We start from the raw sequence: 10,058 nt of genomic DNA, 5'->3' as shown, positions 1-10,058 counted from the left end.
ACTGGCATTTTTCTTCTTCAAATGCAGTGTGACATAACGGAGCCTACATGGTTTGGTTTTGTGATTTTATGAATTATATTACCTAACTTTAAATAAACCATCCCTCAAAAAGTGGACAGTGGTATAAAAATATTTCTACAGAGACACCTCTGGGTAGTATGCTATTGTTTCTTGCCCTACACTCTTCTTTGCTCTGTGACATGGGGGTTGGGGTGCTGAAAACCATATTTCTGCTTTGTCAGTTTGCTTCCCTGTTAGGTTCTGCCAACCTGAAAGGCAGGAGGAGGGAGCAAGAAATTGCTCCTTCCTATTTGCCTGCTGTTTTTGCTATTGTCACCCCAGTGGGTTTGTCCCAGTTTCTTTCCACTCTCAAACCAGCTTCATCATGCCCCTCAGAGGTGGCAGCGCCAGCCAGAGGCAGCACTTGCTCCTCAGACTCTTTCCTACCCCTGCGCCCTACCTCCAAGTGCCTGAGGAACCAGTACTGGCACCTCCTCAGAGGTCTGGATCCCAGGTCCCCAGCCTCTGCCAGATTCTAGGTCTGTTACCCTATCTTCTTCTCTTCAATCTCTAGATCCAGGAGTGGAACCTGTTCCTGAAGTTACTGTCTCAGTGACCACAGTGTGCCATCTCTGTGACTACAGTGTCCCTTTATTCTTTTTAAATCCTCCAGTACCTCTTGAACCAATTTCCTTTATTACATTTTCTGCCAAAATAAATACAGTGGTTTATTTGTTGCTTGAACTCTGATTTAGAGACACCATGGATTAAACTTCATCTTTATAATGCAAACATCGTTAACAAGGAACTGGTGACAATGACAATATGAAGGAAACACAACAATGATCTAATGAGACAAACAATAATGTAAGAATAGGACTATTGAAAAACAAATTTTCAACTACTAATGTTAATGATGAATCTTACCCTAAGTTTATTTTTGTGCTTGAGATATGATCTAATGGTAGTAAGACAAAACAGTTAACTAGACAATTAAAAATGAAGCAACCAAAACATGAAGAAAAACTTGTCAACTTTTTTAGTGATGTTTAAAATTATGAGATATCTAAGTCTTTGCTACAATTTCCTTAACTTCATGTTAAACATTTAGAAATACCAGTTGGGGTTTAAAGACTAGCCTTCTGAGTGCAGGTATCGTTTTTCCTTGTGGCTCACTGCTATATCCTCAGCCTGGAATAGTGTGTGGCATATTGTAGACAATGTCCTTGTTAAATGAACAAGGAAATAGTTATTAATAGCAAAACAGATTCCACAAATTTGGAAACACTTTGTTCTTGCAGCTATGGTAAAAAACACACATCAAAAACAAGTGTTATAAATGGCAAACAACATGGCAGTAAACTAATATGCATTTGTTTGCCAGCAAATACTATTGGAAAGCCCAGAGGAAACACTGCTGATCACTTGAAGAAACAAGTATTAGAACAAACATGGAATGCGTGCTATATAATTGCCTGAATGTACAGGTGGCTTTGTAATATCTCAGTTGATGGTATTTATTAGGTTCTGTTTCAATTAAGAAAACTAAAGAAATCTTTGTGATTCATAAAAAAATAATATATTAAGTCAGGTATTTTGTTGGATTAATTGACTTCTTTAAACTAATTATTTTCTTAAAAAGCTAGGTAGGTTTAGCTGCTTTGACTAGAATTAAACAAAAAGAAAAAGATTCTGGGAATAAAACCGAGAATGAACCACAGGTGAAATTCACTCCCTGCAACATTCTTAGAGAAGCCTTGAAGCAAAGATGTTGAAGTTAGATATGACCAAAGTGCTTCATGATATCATCGATTGGTTAATTTTTTTTTTTTTTAAGCGAGACCTTTAAGCATTTCATCTTCATGGTGTTTGTAATGAGATGGACAGTGACCATGAAAGAATTTTAATCACATGGAAGTTCATTCTTGATCCTGTGGCAAATTATCTAAAAGAGATAAAAAGCTAAAAGATGACTTATGCCTTGTTCTTTTACAAACACACAAATGCTCCAAATTTGCTGACCTTTCATAAGATAATAGGTAGCACTCTCCAGTATGTTACTTAAAAGATATGTTAAAAGTACACACTCTTGCCCTAACCGGTTTGGCTCAGTGGATAAAGCGTCAGCCTACGATTCAAGGGTCCCAGGTTTAATTCCGGTCAAGGGCATGTACCTTGGTTGCGGGTACGTCCCTAGTAGGGAGTGTGCAGGAGGCAGCTGATTGATGGTTCTCTCTCATCGATGTTTCTAACTCTCTATCTCTCTCCCTTCCTCTCTGTAAGAAATCAATAAAATATATTAATAAAAGTACATACTCTTAGTCCCTTCAACAGAAAGGTGATATTTTAATAGTGAATGAGAGAGTTTAGCTAAATCAGAAAGCAGTTCTAATTAAGCAAGTTTATCTACATATATAAAGCTCTTGCTGGTGCCAATTGCACGCATGTGTTTCCATCTGTCATTGTCGATCATAAATTTGGTTGACACTTCTATTATAGAGAAAGGGCGAATAGCAATATTAAAATATTTTTTTAATTAATTTCCTTTTAATGTGCATTAATTTGTGCACCAGGCCTCTAGTAAATCATAAAAACACAAAAATCCCCATATGTTAAACAAATACTTTTAATTGTCCATGGATCAAAGTAGAAGTCACAATGCAAGCTAAAAATATTTTAAATTGAAAGATAATGAAAATGACACATGAGAATTTGTGGAATATATCTATATTTCTACCATGTAGACAATGTATTGTCTTAATGCCTATTTAGAAAAGCACAACAGCTAAAGATAAATTAAAGGCATTTTTTTCAAAAAGTAAGCAAAAGAGTAGCAAATTAAACTAAAAATAATAAATGGAGAAAATAATAAAGGTGAACTCAGAAATGAATGAAATATAAAATAATATACAATAAGAAGAATCACAAAGCCAGAAATAATTTTTAAAAAAGACTAATAAAATTCATAAATCTCCAACAAACTGACCAACTCTTAAAAGACAGAAAGATAATAGCACGAGTGAAAATGGTGCATCACTATATAACTTAAAGCAGTAAATTAGAAAATTTTGATATAATAGACAAATTTATCAAAAAATACAATCTACCAAAACTGACATTAGAGGAAACAGAAAATTCTGCACAGTCCTTTATTTATTTATAAAATATTGAAAATACATGGAAGACCTTAATAAATGAAGGAATGTATTGGATTGGAAGACTCATTACAAATATGTCAATCTCTTTATAGTTGATCTATAGATTTAAGATGAAGCTGATCTATAGATTTAAGACAAATAACTATATTTGTCAAAACCTAGAATTTTTTATCTTTATGCTTGTTATAAATTAAGAGCCAGATCCTAAAATTTTTATGAAAATGCAAAGGACCAAGAGCAGCAGGGACAATCTTGAGTAGGTTGGGATAATTTTATTTCATAGAAAGACTTATAAAGGTATAATAATGAAGGCAGTGTCATATTGGCACATAGATATATAAATATGTAAATATACTAATCAATTAGAGTTCAGAATTAGACCCATGAAGCATTGTAGACTTCATTTATTATAAACTCTGTACTTTAGACCTGTGAGGAAATGATAGTTTTGTTTTCAATAAATGATGCTGTGTCAATTGTATAGCCATATGAAAAATAGAAAACCTAACTTCTACCTCATATCAATACAAAACTCAATCCAGGAAATAGTAGACATAAATGGTAAACAATTGAAGGTAACTTAAGAGATAACTTTATGATCTAGAGCATCTGTGGGCAAACTACGGCCCGCGGGCTGGATCCGGCCCGTTTGAAATGAATAAAACTAAAAAAAAAAAAAGACCGTACCCTTTTATGTAATGATGTTTACTTTGAATTTATATTAGTTCACACAAACACTCCATCCATGCTTTTGTTCCGGCCCTCCGGTCCAGTTTAAGAAGCCATTGTGGCCCTCGAGTCAAAAAGTTTGCCCACCCCTGATCTAGAGGCACCCAAAGATTTAAAGAAGATACAAAAAATGACCATAAAGGAAATAATTGCTTAATTTGTCTATATCACTATTAAGAAATTTTGTGTACAAAATGTCCCTGTTTAGAGATTGAAAACCACAATCCACAATTTGGGAGAAGATATTTTGAACACAGATAACCAAAAAAGGGCTTGTATAATAAATTCCTACAAATCAGTAAGAAAAAGACAGCCCCTTGGAAAAATAGTAGGAGACCTATAACAGCCCTTCATAAAAGATAATATTCAAATGAAAAATAAAGATATGAAAAGGCATGGAATCTCAATAGTAATTAGGCAAATACTATTTAATAAAAGGGTAATATGCAAATTAACCATCACTCCATCACAAAGATGGTGGTGCCCATAGCCACAGGATGACGGTGCCCAGTCCTCTCAGCCCTGCCGGAGTCCTACGCCCAGCCGTGGATGGGCCTCTGGCCAGGCTGGGATGTGGAATGCTTGCATAAGAAGAGAAGGAACCAGCGAGCTGAGCAGAGTTGAGTGGCCCAACTCCTGGGCAAGGTCAAGTCTGGGCAGCCAGAGGGTGGAGGGGGTGGAGGATAGTGTGACAGGAGAGGCTGGTGGTGGAGGCACAGGGGTGAAAGCTGGCCAAGAAAGAGGAAGGAAGCCCTTTATCGGAGTTCCTGAGAACAGGGAGGGAAATCATTTGCATTTCCCAGCTAATGATGGGCCTCTGGCCAGGCCAGGGCGTGGAATGCTTGTGTTGTTGCCCCAGCGACAAGGCAAGCATTCCGCGACCAGCTGTGAATGGGCCTTTGGGTCGCGGAGAGCCTCTGGGCAGTGGGATTGGAGTGGCCAGGCCCCACAGAGAGCTACTGGCGCATGGATTCGTGCACAGGGCTACTAGTGTAATATAAAATCACAATATTTAAAATATTGTGAATATTTTAAAATCACAAAATCACATTTTATGAGGAAGGCAGAAATTAGAGACTAACATTAATAAGAGTTGGAGTGCATGTAAAGCAGCTGGAGCTATATATGTGCCAGTAGAAGTAGAAATTAATCCACCACTCTGAAAACTATTTGGCATCATCTACCCGTATATTCCAACGCATCAACTCAGCAGTTTCAATTCTACACAGTATTGAAAATGGATGAAGTACTGCTACATTAAACAGATTAAATATATAAACTTAACATTTGGCAAAAGGAACTATACTCAAAGAGTATGTCTTATATGTTTAAAAACAACTAAAATGAATTTATGCCTTTAGATATCAGAATATTTGTTACCTTCAATAAAGAGAAGAGATATAGAGATTTCAAAAGGACACAGCTAAACTTTTGTGGAGGAGCAGGTATTATTCTACTTATTTAAACATTTAAAAATGTTTTCATTCATTTCAGAGATGAAGAGAGACAGAAAACACCAGTGATGAGAGAGAATCATCCATGGGCTGCCTCCTGAATGCCCACACTGGGGATTGAGCTGCAATTCAGGCATGTGCCCTGACCAGGGAACCAAATCGTGACCTCCTGGTTCATAGGTTGATGCTTAACCACTGAGCCATGTGAGCCAGGCATTATTCTATTTCTTGACTGGTGCAGTAGTTACATAGATCTGTCCAATTTATGAGTATGAAGTAAACTATACACTGATGATTTGGGCATTCTTCTCGATGTATGTTATTCTTTAAAATGTTGATTTTTTTTTTTTTTTTAAAGAGGAAAGATGGAGCATTAAGCATTAGAGTGGGCAAATGAATTTTTTTTTCATTCTTGTTCTTCTGTCTTAACAATTCTCACTCAGTTTATTCTGGTTGTCCAGTGTGGATTTGGGTTCTTGGAAAAGTGCTATGTTTTGTTGGGCTGGGGGCGAGGGGGGGGGGGACGAGAGGGCAGTGATCGCAGTTGTCCTCTGTGGCCCAATGGAGCCATGGCACCTGTAGAGAGATATGCTATGAGTTCTGCTGGGAGATACCAGAAGCATTCACAGAAAGGAGTGAAGTTTTACTTGGGGGTTGGTCTTTGAGAAGCTACACTGGGTTTTGGTAGAGTTGCCTAAAGACATGACACTGGGTCCTGGGAGGTAGTGGTCGGTGCAGCAATCATTTCATCTTTTTTTTTAAAAAAATATTTTATTGATTTTTTACAGAGAGGAAGGAAGAGGGATAGAGAGTTAGAAACATCGATGAGAGAGAAACATCAGTCGGCTGCCTCCTGCATGCCCCCTACTGGGGATGTGCCCGCAACCAAGGTACATGCCCTTGACCGGAATCGAACCTGGGACCCTCCAGTCCGCAAGCCGACGCTCTGTCCACTGATCCAAACCGATTAGGGCAATCATTGGATCTTTTATACTTAGTTTTCTTCTTGTTCAGAAATTTTGATCAGGTAAATGTTATGTTAGAAGGAGAAAACATAAAACTTACTGAACAAAGATGTAAAAATCTTGACAAAAATTAGCCTTATTAAACAATGGTAAGAAGGACTATAATCATTTAAAATGATGCCAGCTTGGGAGAGTGTCATCAAAAGCTCCAAGTGTGGAGGAAACTTATGAAAAGCTGGATATAAGCAGCTTTGCACTTGAGCATGAAATATACTTCCCTGAAAAAGAGTTAGAAAAGAGAAATCCAAATTTTCAGAAAAATGATGAGTTCATGGATGCCATTATAAACATATAGAAGTCATAAAGGCCATTGTTTTGTGAGTGGCTTTTCAATCAGCATTTGGCAGCAAGCTTTTTGCTGTGCTCCCTCCCCATGAATGACTTGATCTCCTGAAAGGAGGGCTTCTCTCTGTTTCCAGGGGTGGGGAACCCTTTTCCTGCCAAGGGCTATTTGGATATTTATAACATCACTCGTGGGCCATACAAAATGTAGCACCTTAAAAATGAGCCTGCTATATGTGGTCAAACATTTAATTAACTCACCCCTAATGCCCTGGCAGGGCCAGACCAAATGATTTCCGGGGCCGGACATTCCCAACCTGTAGGCTCTCACCTTTCGTCTCAGGATATGTTCACCTGCCTCCCATTCCCCTATGAGATCCAGTGGTACCACGAAAAGTGTTCATGGGGCGGGCATGTGATGTTGAATCCCTTCCTCCAGGAATATATGCGGATCCTGCATTTCCCACCTTGAGAGTTTATTTCCCACCAGCAGGTTCCCGCACACACCTTACTCAGCCTTAGCAATGACTACCTCGCAAGAAGTTTTCCTCAATATTCTCCCTTGTTGACTGGATTTCTCTCTACCACTACAATCTAAATTTAGAAATGAATTACCAGCAGGGTTGCCCTCACATCCAAATGAACCAATTACTGAAAACCAGGACCCCAGCAAGAAACTTAAGACTTTTTTTTCGCCTTGTTTCAAAAGGAATTTTCAATGTCTTCCTTTCATTACTGGTTTAAGCAACTGCTGTCACTTAAGTGACATTTACTTTTGTCTAAATTGAAATCCCTAGAATCATAATTTTCAGGGTAGATATATTTTGTAAATATATTTTATTTTTAATCTGATGAGTAACTTTTTGTGAGTTCTATATTATATAAATATTTTATCTGACTTTAACCAGTTCACTATAACATAAACATTAATTGAGCTCAACACAAGCAATTCAATGGATATTTTAAACTCTAAAGGCTATTTTTGTATGTCGAGAGCTATATTTAAAAGTTCTAATATGAATATAAAAGGAAATTATTCTTTAAACAAATTGTATATATATAAATTGGGACTACATGGCATTTTTTCAATGCTAGGTGCGAAAGAGGTTTAAAGAACACAGCCCACTGCTTATGTTTTATGAGGGCTCCCTTACAGCAATATTTCTTCAGGTTAGTTTCAGAGAAGACTAGATCCAAACGCTGTTCAGAGGTGAAAAGTACTTTCTGGTCACATGGGTGGTGTGCTATCTCATACTATCTCAGCTCCTTCTGATCTTCAGTGGTTGAGCACCAAAGATTCCCCCAGTAATCATCATGAGGTGAGACCTGAGTGGGCCTCTTGGGAAGGGTGCTGGAATGCTGAGGAAACTGGATGTCCCTCGTGGGTTCTGTTTTTCCCACCAGAGAAACTGTAGGCTCAGGGGGGCCCTGTCCATGTGGTGCTGTGCTGGTATGGGGGACTGTTTGGTCCAAATATAGCCACTCCTTCTACCCTTCTAACATGGTCCTTCTAGTCTCACCCCCAGGTTCTGGAATTTTTACAGTGATGTCTTGTCTGTGGATAGTTGCTAGTTGGTCTTCTGGTAAAGGGGACTGAAGTTGGGAATGGCCCCTGTTGCCCTCTGGGTGAGATCACTCCAATGTTCAGGAGTTTGTTGAGCTGGCTGTTGAATATAGTTGTTATTAAGTATTAAATTATATTAATATACTTAAATTATAGTTTTAAAAGGTAATAAATTTCCAAAACTCATTTCTTCTTACTTTATTACATTTTGTAATTACTTATGCCGTTGAGGTTTACATCTATTGTATCTAGGTGGTTATAATACTACATAATGGCATGCATCTGTGTATCTCTTCCCACTCTGCATGTGTTCAGTGCCTTTGTGCTCATAACCTGAAATTGAACATGGTGAGAATATTTACACCATGGAAATTGGAAGACACAAAAAATCAGGGCTTGGAGTTACTGTTTTGCTGGTTGTCTAGACTTAAAAAAGTAAAGAAGAAAATGCAAATTTAATTTTAGAAAATATGTCATGTATGTAACTATTACATAGTGAAAAGCATGAAAAGTTGAAGAAATAGTCATTCTGTATTTAAAACTATTATCTAATTCAACACACATTTGCTCAAAATGTTTGGCACACCTCCTTGTTGTTTCTCTTTCATCTTTTTTGCTAAAAAACAAAAATCAATCCACATTCATGTTGGAACTATGCTTGCTCATTATTTTACCCATAGGTTGGTTACAGATATGAGTTATGTGAGAATTAATTGGCCATATTAAACTTATAGTAAAGAGTGCTGTATATGTTATTATTATTATTTATTTGTTTATTATTATTATACTACAGGCCCAGTGCATGAAATTCGTGTGTGTGTGTGTGGGGGGGGCCCTCAGCCCAGCTTGCAGCCTCTCCAATCTGGGACCCTTTGGGGGACATCCCTCTCACAATCTGGGACCGCTGGCTCCTACCTGCTTGCCTGCCTGCCTGCCTGATCACTCCTTACTGCCTCTACCTGCTGGTCTGATCACCCCCTAATTGCTCCCCTGATGGCCTGATTGCCCCCTAACTGCTCCCCTGCCGGCCTTATCGCCTCCTAACTGCTCTCCCCTGCTGGCCTCATTGCTCCCTAGCTGCCCTCCCCTACCAGCCTGATCGCCCCTAATTGCCTCTGCCTCAGTCTCCACCACCGTGGCTTTGTCTGAAAGGATATCTGTAAGACGTCCAGTCTAATTAGCATATTACCCTTTTATTAGTATATATTTGTTGTTTGTATGAGTACTATCTATAATAATAAAAGCATAATATGATAATTAGACCAGGTGTCCATCTGGATATCCTTCTGGATGGCCTTCCGGCTGAGCCGGGGCTGTGAGGGAAGCCCCAGTCCCGTGTGCCTACGGGCGGCCAAAGGGAAGCCCGGGTCCCGGTGCCAGAGGGAAGCTGGTGCTGATAGTTGGGGGAAGGAAGGCCTACTCTTGCACAAATTTCATGCATAAGGCCTCTAGTTTAAATTTACGTTTGTATATACAGGCATGTATTTTTTCCCCTCTGAGATCTGGCTGTTAAAAAGTTTATCAGTATATAAATTGTTATACATGATTTCTGATAATTTTCACATTGTAACTGAATTCCATTCCATTCCATTCTCTTCTTTCTCAGTTTTTTTCCTACAAGTAAATTCTGTAGTGTCTTGAGGTTCTTGTTTTACACATAGGCTATATTTACTACATAGCATAGACCCTCTTGTAGATTCACAGGAAAACGTAAAAGAGCTGAGAAGTCCTTCAGTAAGGAAACTAGTTTTGCTTTATATTAGAACTGTGTTTCTAAAACTTTTGATTACTAACTCTTTCCTCTCTCTCTGTAAATATTGATTTCACGGTTTGGAAAATGCTATTT

Source organism: Myotis myotis, unplaced genomic scaffold (genome assembly GCF_014108235.1).
Source record: "Myotis myotis isolate mMyoMyo1 unplaced genomic scaffold, mMyoMyo1.p scaffold_m19_p_12, whole genome shotgun sequence".
In the NCBI taxonomy this organism is placed as follows: domain Eukaryota; kingdom Metazoa; phylum Chordata; class Mammalia; order Chiroptera; family Vespertilionidae; genus Myotis; species Myotis myotis.
Note: the sequence above shows the minus strand (reverse complement) of the source record.